We start from the raw sequence: 9,866 nt of genomic DNA, 5'->3' as shown, positions 1-9,866 counted from the left end.
CTATCTATATCTATCTATATCTATATCTATCTATATATATATAAAGAGAGAGAGAAGAGAGAGAGAGAGAGAGAGAGAGAGAGAGAGAGAGAGAGAGAAAGAGAAAGAGAAAGAGGGAGAGACAGAGATTTTCAAGTTACTAAATTATAGGAATGAGAACCCTGCTGTGTTCAGTGGATGCTAAGGGTTAGCATTGTAAGTGATAATATAAGAATTTCATTTTGATTGAACAATTCTAAATCCTGGCTGTGTAATGGTTACTTGAATTAATATATATGATGAAATTTCATAAAACTTCACAAAGAAAAATCAATACAAGCTGATAAATCTCAAGGAAAGTGTTTATCAGATTTAATAACATTATATCATGGGCTAAACTACTGTGTGCAACATGCACTATATCTATGTAAGATAATGCCTTCATTTTTTGCCTTAAAAATAATCCAGTGACACAGGTAGACACACACACATATGTGTGTACACACACACACACACACACACACACACACACACTGATGAAACCCACTTAAACTCTGTGGGTTATAACAATGCTAACTTCCGGGGTTTCATAGTACATTTTCCTAACATCAGATGTTACCACTGAAGGAAATGGAGAGAATGACCCATGAGAACCCGGAAGATAGCTCAGGAGAATAAGCACTTGCCTGGCAAGCATAGGGTCCTGAGTTCAATACCTGATGCTGAAAAAAAGAAAAGAAAAGAAAAGAATGGCATGTGGGACATCCCTGTAATGTTTTGAAACATCTCCAAAATCTGTAATTATTTCAAACAATAAATTATACAGATACTGATCTTGGAATTCTGTGGTGAATAACACTGTTTTAAGGACACAATTGGTCAAGCTTCTGCATGTGAAGAGCTTAGGAATTATCACTTTTTTAATAAGAACAAGCTGGTTAAACCAAAAATCAAAGGGCTTTTTGTGGACCAATCAGGGAAGTGAGGCAAGCGCTACACCAAAATATGGAGAAACTAGCACGGCCAGAGCGTGACAGCTGGGATTTGCTTATCTGGAACAAAGCCTCTGCAGTCCACCTTGGATAGAAGCTGTGCAAGGGGGCTGACAAGTGTAAGAGTGAGAGGCTGTTGGGGACTCAGCATATGAAGGACCCCGCCTTATAAGCTGTGCCTGAGGAACTCCCAGTCCATTCTCATAGTGAAGATTTAGGACAGATTACTCCATGGTGGAAAGGAGAACAACAGATTTCAAATACTTCTGGAAACTTCCCCAGAACAAAGACTGCCAAAGCCTAATCCTACCTGAAGGAAGAACACTCCTCCCAACTACCTTCTTCCACTTTCCTGACTCATCCTAAGAGAAAAGGAACACAGACAATAGAGAACAAGGTTCAAAAATAGTGACTGAGGAGTTTATTCCCATTGGCTAATCTTTTACCATGATCATTTCAGAGAGTTCTTTATTTCCTTGTATGTAACTAGATAGATTGTCCTAAGCTCCTTGCAGTTTTCCCACCCACTCACTGTTCCCTTAATGCTTCTACCTAAGGCTCAGGGGCTTGATGTTGCTAACTTTTATTCTTTGATGAGTTTTTGACTTTCTGAGTAGTTTGATGTTTAGGCTTGATTTGTTGCAGCTGCTAGAAGAAAAATTTTGTTTTGCTTTTATTCATTCTGATTCCATTAAAATTCCTCTATTGAAAACATACTATCAGGATGAAAATGGTCTATGTCGTAGGCCTCAAATGTGTGTTCAAAAAAAGCCATGCTAGGGTCAGAATGTTGGTGTTAAAGATTTTGGATTTTGTGGGTCAGTATATGTATTTTTTTTCTTTTGCACTAGATTTTCTTCCTCCATTACTAGTATAAACTGAAATTTGTCCTCTAAGTAGTCAAAGAAAAACTGTAAAACTTAAGAGTACTCAGGTTCATTTTTGCCCAAGATTCAGGCATGTGACTTTACAGGAGACACATACATCTGTGTTCTTCTGGCCTAACTATGTATCACACACGTGTGTGTGTGTGTGTGTGTGTGTGTGTGTGTGTGTGTTGCTGTATGCTGGATGCATAGTCCAGTTTTCCTACTCTGAATTCACTCCATTCCTCAGTTTACTAGAGGAATAGTATTAATTAACAGTGGAAAATTATTCTAAGTTTTCTACTCCTGCCTCTCACAGAGCTTCCTAGTGCAGCAGATGAACTGAACTTCTTCCTTCCCTTGACAATGGCCTTGTCTACATGATTTGCTTTGGCCGTGGAACATGATCTTCTATGACTTGAGAAGAGTTTTTCAAAGTGCTTGTGGGATTTGGCATGTTTGTTTTTATTCAGGGGGACAGCACGTGGTTTCCACGTGCTGGGAGAAGAAGACTAACTTCTATCTGCCTCTTCTGCTTTGGCCTGGTCCTGCAATGACTGACCTGAAGAGTAGAAACAAGTGTGAGCCCAGCCCAGACATCTGCAGGCCTAGTAGCAGCAAATAATTTTTGTTTTGGTGTACAATTGAGATTTTGGAGTTGTTTATTAAGCAGAATTTAATTTTACACTAGCAAGATGACTAGTAAGGAAGCTATCTTCTTTTAAGATTTCTTAATTATTGTGCTTTATTTATGACATGTGAAGTCATTTACAAGAAACCCTTCATCCCTGCTTCTCCTCCGGGTCAGCTGTGCACTTTAGTCTAACAGCTCTTACTGTGTTTCCAGCTCATCTTCACACCAAAACAAACCCACAAAGAAGCACAACTTTTTATTTATCCCTTCCTTGGCATCTATTTGTCACAGGACCTGACATAACAGTCTCTTATCCCTTAATTACTCTAGACTTATAGTGCTTTTAGTGAATATTTTATGCCACATATACTAATAGATGGAAGTTATTTCCTCTGAAGTATTTTCTCAAGGGAACAAAGAAATTCAGGAAATGTCCTTGCATGCTCTGTAAGGGTCTCTCCTTTTGCTCTCTTGAGGGGTAGGCAGAGATACCTCACGAGTAAGCAATGCCACAACCTTTATTGCAAACTGGCAGCAGTGTAAGGAAAGAAGTCTAGCTTCTGGAAGCACAGAGCCTATTTGGAAGACTGTGTGAGAGCATACATTGTGGGCTCCTACAACAGGACAGGCAGAGGAGCTGACGGTTTTGCAATTTCATTATAAAGCTTAAACACAATGAGACTTTGTGGCCCCACGACCTCTGGATTAGCTCATGGAGTGACTGGGTTAATAGGACACAATTGGATCTTTGCAATTATACAGCTCAGTTTTATTTGCCTAAGGGATAGTTAGACACAGACTTTAAATGGATCAAGTATGTGTGCAAGTGGAGTGTGTGTGTGTGTGTGTGTGTGTGTGTGTGTGTGTGTGTGTGAAGTAGGCCACTTGTGTATCCCTGACATTCATGGCAATCTACTCAATGTGTGGCTCAATAATTGCATCTTGTGCATTAGATCTGAACACTGCTCCCCACCTCACATGTACAAAGATGATGGAACCTCAGTGTCTGAAACATTAACTACTTACAGAAAATGGCTGAGGACTGAAGCAAGTTTTCAGTTTGAGATTCACTGGGCATTCTGCACCTGCAGGAGCTGTTGGGATCCTTTTTAGTGACCTATGTTCAAGGCAAACTAGAAACGGAGTGCTTGACCCCACATGAAAGTCATTTGGAAGGAATACACCACCACTTTCAAACGAACAAATGACCTCCAACACTACTGAAGTTCTCAGAGGGCAGGTGAACCCACACCGTTCTGCACGTCAGCACTCAGGTAGCCACACACTAGAAAACCCTTGGATGAGGGGCCCTGGCTCCTCCTGCTCGCCGTTCTCACAGGCTCAGCTCATCTACCTGATGGCCTTTTCAACCAAGCTGGACAACTGGCCATTCACCATTGTTGCTGTAAACAAAAATGCCTACTGAAAAGTGGCCCACTCGAGGTGGTTTCTGTATTGAAATAACGTTAGTCTAGAAGATACAAGATGTTTTGGAAAAGATAGTATTTGGAGTAAAATGACTTATGCACAGCAACTGATTTATTAAAGCAAATCTTTGCACCAACACCAAAATCTTCAGTATTTGCTTTTCACAACAAGAGGAACAGCCCTTTGGGTAGAATGAAATTTTGCATTACTTGCTTTACAAATGGGAAAGTTCTCATTTATTTTGTAATGTCTGGCATGCGAACTTTTATCTGGCTCAAGTAGTTCTGATGAAATGCAGGACAATGACACCTTGAAAGGTGGTGACAGTATATCCACTTGAAAAGTAATTGCTCCTGGCTTCATGCACAGTAACTTCAAGATGGAAAATACATTCAGAATAGCAAATGCCAAGAATGCTTCTAATCCAACTTGAATAGTCGCTTGTCATTTTAGCAAAGCAAGTAGGATAAAAAAATATGATCCAAAACTGTTATTTATAGCATTAAAATTTACTGTTTGATAAGTATTCTATCCTTTGCTCTCTCTCAATCTCTTTTCCTCCCTTTCTCTCAACATGTAACCATTATTCTTAATTTTGTTTTTATTATTTCATCTTGATGACTTCATTTTTAGTTTTCCCCATGCATGTAGCTCTAAATAATGCAATGTTTAGCATTGAGTTTATTAAAACTGGAATAGTATTTTGGCACTAGCTTTTGTACTAAATTCTTATTTTTTAATTCATCCATTTGTTCTAAGAGCTATACTTTCTTCATTTTCACTACTGCCTCATATTTTATTTTGCAAGTAAAATTAAATTCAGAGTGTTGTTTAATTCATAGCCCAGATATGATATATCTTACCATTTTTTCTTCCAGTTTAATTTTTGTTTTCATTTTTCCAGTAGTATTCTTAATGAAGAGAATTTATAATTTTAATTTAGCCAAAACTATCAATTTTTATAGTTAGCACATTGTAGCTTATTTAAAAGTGTGTTCTTCCTGAAAATTACAGGAATATGCTTTTAAAAGTTCAATTTTTCTTTTTCCATTTAAGTTTTCACAGAAATTTTTTTGTTGTTGTTCCAGGAACTGAACTCAGGACCTTGCTCTTGCCAGGCAAGCACTGTGCCTGTGAGTGATATTTGTAGGCCTCAAAGATGATTTTGCAGATTGTTTCCCTCTTACAGTATCTGCTGTACCTTTCAGATTTTATGTACTCTTTCAGGTTCTCATACTAGCAAGACAATAAGATGTTTGTACATGAGGGTCTGATTTATTTCACTTCTGAGTATGATTTTTAATTGCACCAATTTACCTATGAAAGCCTCAAGTTTATCTTTTATTTTTCAGCTGAGTAATGCTCCATTGTGTAAAAATACCACACCATTTTTTATCCATTCCTCAGTTGATGGGCAATTGGGTTGTTCCCAAGATTTAGCTATGGCAAATTGTGATACCATAAATATGGGTGCACATATATTGCTGTGATACCAGGAGAGGAATAGCTGGATTGAATGGGACCTCCAAGCCTAATTTTTTGAGGACTCTCCACAGTGATTTCCACAGTGTAGCCTGCGCTTCCACCAACAGTGGAGAAGGGTTCCTTTTCCCCCACAGCCCCTACAGCATTTGTTATTGTTTGACTTATTGGTGATAACCATTCTTTCTGGGGTGAGATAGAATCTCAGCGTTATTTTAATTTGCATCTCTTGAATGGCAAATTATGTTAAACATTTTCTCATATATTTATTTGCCATTTGTATTTCTTCCTTTGTAAAGTGCACATTCATCTCAGCTGTTCATTTTTGGGTTGAGTCTTTGGAATCTGTTTAATGGGAAGGAAAAACTGGGATGAGAAAAAGGTTAAAAGAAAGGAAAAATATGAATATTTATGTGTATGTGTAGGATAGTTTGGATAATTGCACTAATGATTTCTGCTGATCTATTGAAAGGAGCAGTTAATGTTTAAATTTTTTTTTAAATTCCCACTTTTTAATTTCTTATAACTTTTTTTTCCACCAATTTTTCAAGTTTATATCTGTCAACCTAAACAACTAATTTGAAGATAGCATTACATAGTAGAACAACCATTGTCAAATTCCTATTAATTTGTTTAATGAAATTTTGTATCATTTTTAATGTTTTATTTAACCATTTTGTATTCTTTAAAAAATAGACATTAAAAATAAAGAAAAATAAATAAATGGATAAATAAAAAATGTTTTGCAGTCTATTTTATTAAATGAACATATACTTTGTCTTCCTATCTTAACTTTTATCAATCTACATCTCATTAATTGTTTTAAGAAATGTTTAATCATTTTATCACAATTATGGCGATCTTCTTTTCATTAATATTTGTCTCATATATTTTCCCTATACTTTAAGTTCAAATATTCTGTGTGCTAATATTTTGGTTCCTTCACTTATAGAAATGTGTAGATAGATTTGTTTTAAGAAAATGTGATCCTAATCTAAGAGCTGGAAGTATTAGTAGAATAAGTCCAATATGCTCATGAGGTGCTGGCTCAGCTCCCTGCACAAAGAAGAAAGAAAGAAAGGAGGAGCCAAAGTAGAAAGGGAAGAAGACGCAAAGAAAGGATTAGGAAAGAGTTAAATTTTAAAACTTTAATGTAGAATAAATTTTTATTCTAATTTTAGAGAGATAATGGTACGGATGGTGCTATCTTATGAAAATTGCAGATTGTATTCTGCTATATAATTGATTATTGTCATAAAGATCAATCAAAAACTATGAAAGATCTTTTATCTCTACCCTGAGTCTCTTAGAACTCGTGTGGACACAGTCCTAAAAAAATGTACAATCTCTTAGATTGCTAAATTCTTCTGAATAAAGCATCCAAACAGAAACAAATATGGTTTGATCAAATCTTATAATACATGTAACAATGTCATATTGAGACTTATGTAAGCAAAGAAAACACCTAATTACTAAACCCTTTGACAATTTAGCAAGAAAAATGCCCAGTTGTAGCTAAAAAGAATGTTGAGAGGTACACATACCCTTTCCGGCCTCAGACACCAGGGAAATTTTTTCTTATTATGAAGATGAGATTATCGAATCATGGATTATGGTTTTGAAGCTTTAGACCATGGAAAACTGTAAAAGATTATCAAATCAGAACTGAAGGCTCCACTCTTGTTGGTTCTCCCAGTCCTGTGGTCTTGGTTGTACTAATTACACAAGTGGCTAGCACTAGTTTCTGACTACCTGATGATGGAGGCAGCTGGGTTGACCAGACTAGACTCCACATCTTGTCTTCCAGCAGGGTAGCCAGCACCTCGATAGTGGTGAAAACAAGAGAAGCAACCCCAACCGGCAAGCACATTTTAACCTTTGCTTGAATTACATGTGTGACATGCTACATGCTGAAATAAATTCCATAATTGGGATTAGACTCAGACAAGCCAGACACTACAATGTTATAGGGCAGAGGATGAGGGTAGAAGGGTGAAGTATTGAGGCCATTGATCCAATCAATCTACCACAGAGAACAAGTCTCACATAACTAAACTGTGAGAGAAACAGCCTTAAAACCTTAATATGGAGGCTGACAGGGAACCACTGTCCCCAGGGAAAGGCAAGTTTAAGTTGAAGCAGCCCCCCTAGGAAGGACAGGCTTGCCCTTTAGCTTGAGTCCCTCAATTTGCTTACTTTTTCAAGAGCTGGAGCTTCTAATTGCCTCAAATCAATTTTAACAAGGAGAAAGAAGCAACTCAGAAGAGCATAGTCCTTTGTCTCACATTACATTTATGGCAGGAAACAACCTGATAAAGTGACATTACCCATAAAGAGATGTTATATTTTTGTCTAAGGGATAGCAAGCAATTTGGGGAATGAGACAGGTCCCTTGTAAGTGCTGTTAGGGAGGCGTTGATCCTTGATTCGCATACGCTATGGCTGTCTCCTCTGAATTTTTTTTTTTAAAATCTCACATTAGTAAGTAAAGAAATTCAGAGAATTGAAGAACAGCTAGATTTTGGAGGGACAATAACAAAATATGAGGAGCTATTTTCAGGATCATGAAATAAATTGATGTTTTCCATTTTTTTATTTTGACACTTTTTTATTGTTTGAGAGAGAGAGAGAGAGAGAGAGAGAGAGAGAGAGAGAGAGAGAGCGCATGCACAATACTTACCACACAACAGATATATAATTCTAGTTTTCTTAGGTAACAGTGTTATATTGATGTATGCTTTTGCATTCACTGTTAAGAAACAGGGCAATAAATCTGAGGTGATGCAGACCTAATCTGTGTTGCCATGGCAGGATGAAAAGCTAGAATTTCTGCACATATTTTAAGCCGCCTCCTTCCTTAATGCATTGTGTCATGTTCTTAGCTTCCCCCCCCCATGGAAGATAGGCTTTCCATGTGCATGTCAGCTTGGGGGAAATCACGCTCCTATGTATTAGCTGCTGACTCGGTTAATCCTGTTAGAGTTTAATTTCCCTTGATTGAAAGTGGTGTTATCACTGGGTGCTGAGTGGCCCTTTCCTATGGGCACATATAAATCCTGTTAGTCCTTCCCAGACTCCAGATGTTCCAGGGTATTTGAAGGTCACATTGTTCTGAAGGAGTATTTGCTCTCAGGTTTACTGGACAAAGAGAGTGAAAGTGGAACTTTTGCACGTCAAGTCTTGTTGGTGCCTGGCTGAGGTATGGGACTGAGGCAACTGGCTCAGTGGCCTAAAAGACTCTCAGCAGTTTTCTGAATTTTCCGCATTAACTAATAAGTTCAAAGACTTTTTTTTTTGAAAGAGCCCTAAGTTAAAATATAAAATATGCTTCATTGGTGAGCAAGGTGCTTACACATACAAATCAATGCTGTGTTCCATTCTTTAAATTTTACTAAACAGGGCATGTTCTTTTCATATGTGTGACTTACATTTCACCATTTGTCCTAGGAAAATCTTTCCAGCAATTGCAAGGATTTGTCATGCAGCTACTTCTGCAAGCTACCAAGTTCTTCGAGATCTTTTGTACTCTAGGCTTCCTCTTTCTGCTCCTCATTTGTTGGCCATTTCCTGCTAATTATCTTCCTTCTCCAAACACATGAAAGCTAGTTTTGTTCACAGTCTCTTTTGCTACTTGTTAGCTCCAATAATTAAATTTTTGCAGAAGTTTCAGATGACACCATGGGATAAAATTGCCATGTTTGTTGCATCCGTAGGTTTCAGATATTAATTAAAATATATCCACCTTAGTACTAACAATCAAAAGATAAATTCATATGGATAACTTTTGAAAGTTTTAATTTTGCTACTTCACTAACATCAATGTGGTCATCAAAAGAAAGCCCAACAGTCTTTAGCATGCTGTGATTTAAAGATAATTAACATAATTTTCAAAGCAATAAGTGTTTGCTATTAAAACTGCTTGCAAGGATATCAAATAAAAAACATGCAGATCAGTTTTATTAGAAAATCCAGGTGGCAATATGCGGATATCAGCTCTTTTCTGAAAAGAGGGAAACCAGCTTTGTAAAGCATAGTCGTTATTTCTGTTTGATATTAGAATATTTTTCTACTGATATCAGAGGTTTTGAATTTTTGAAAAGAGCTAGAGTTTTGAATTTTAATGAGCTATTTCTTAATTTGTAAATATTGACATACATTTTGATTTTGAAGTTATAGACCTGGTTTTGCCTTTTCATGTCTCCTTTTACACAGAAGAGTCGTAAATCCACTTCTCACTGGCAGTTAGGGGGCACTGCTCCTGGCTGACTACAGGACAGATTTGCAGATCTTCAATGGACAGTATCCTGTCTTCTACTGTCCACGTATCATACTGTGGATGTATGTTGTTATTTGACCAGCAAGCTAATATTTAACACCCGACTTAAATATGATCATTTAGGTCAACCTGGAGGATAGTAAAAAGGATATAAAAAGTTAGAGCCAGCTACCCAGAGATGGGCATAGGAGCTGTGGAAAAGTTATATA

The sequence above is a fragment of the Octodon degus genome, unplaced genomic scaffold, assembly GCF_000260255.1.
Source record: "Octodon degus isolate 3935 unplaced genomic scaffold, OctDeg1.0 scaffold00060, whole genome shotgun sequence".
NCBI classification, from domain to species: domain Eukaryota; kingdom Metazoa; phylum Chordata; class Mammalia; order Rodentia; family Octodontidae; genus Octodon; species Octodon degus.
The sequence above is the reverse complement of the archived record's forward strand: the minus strand, read 5'-3'. Positions refer to the sequence as shown.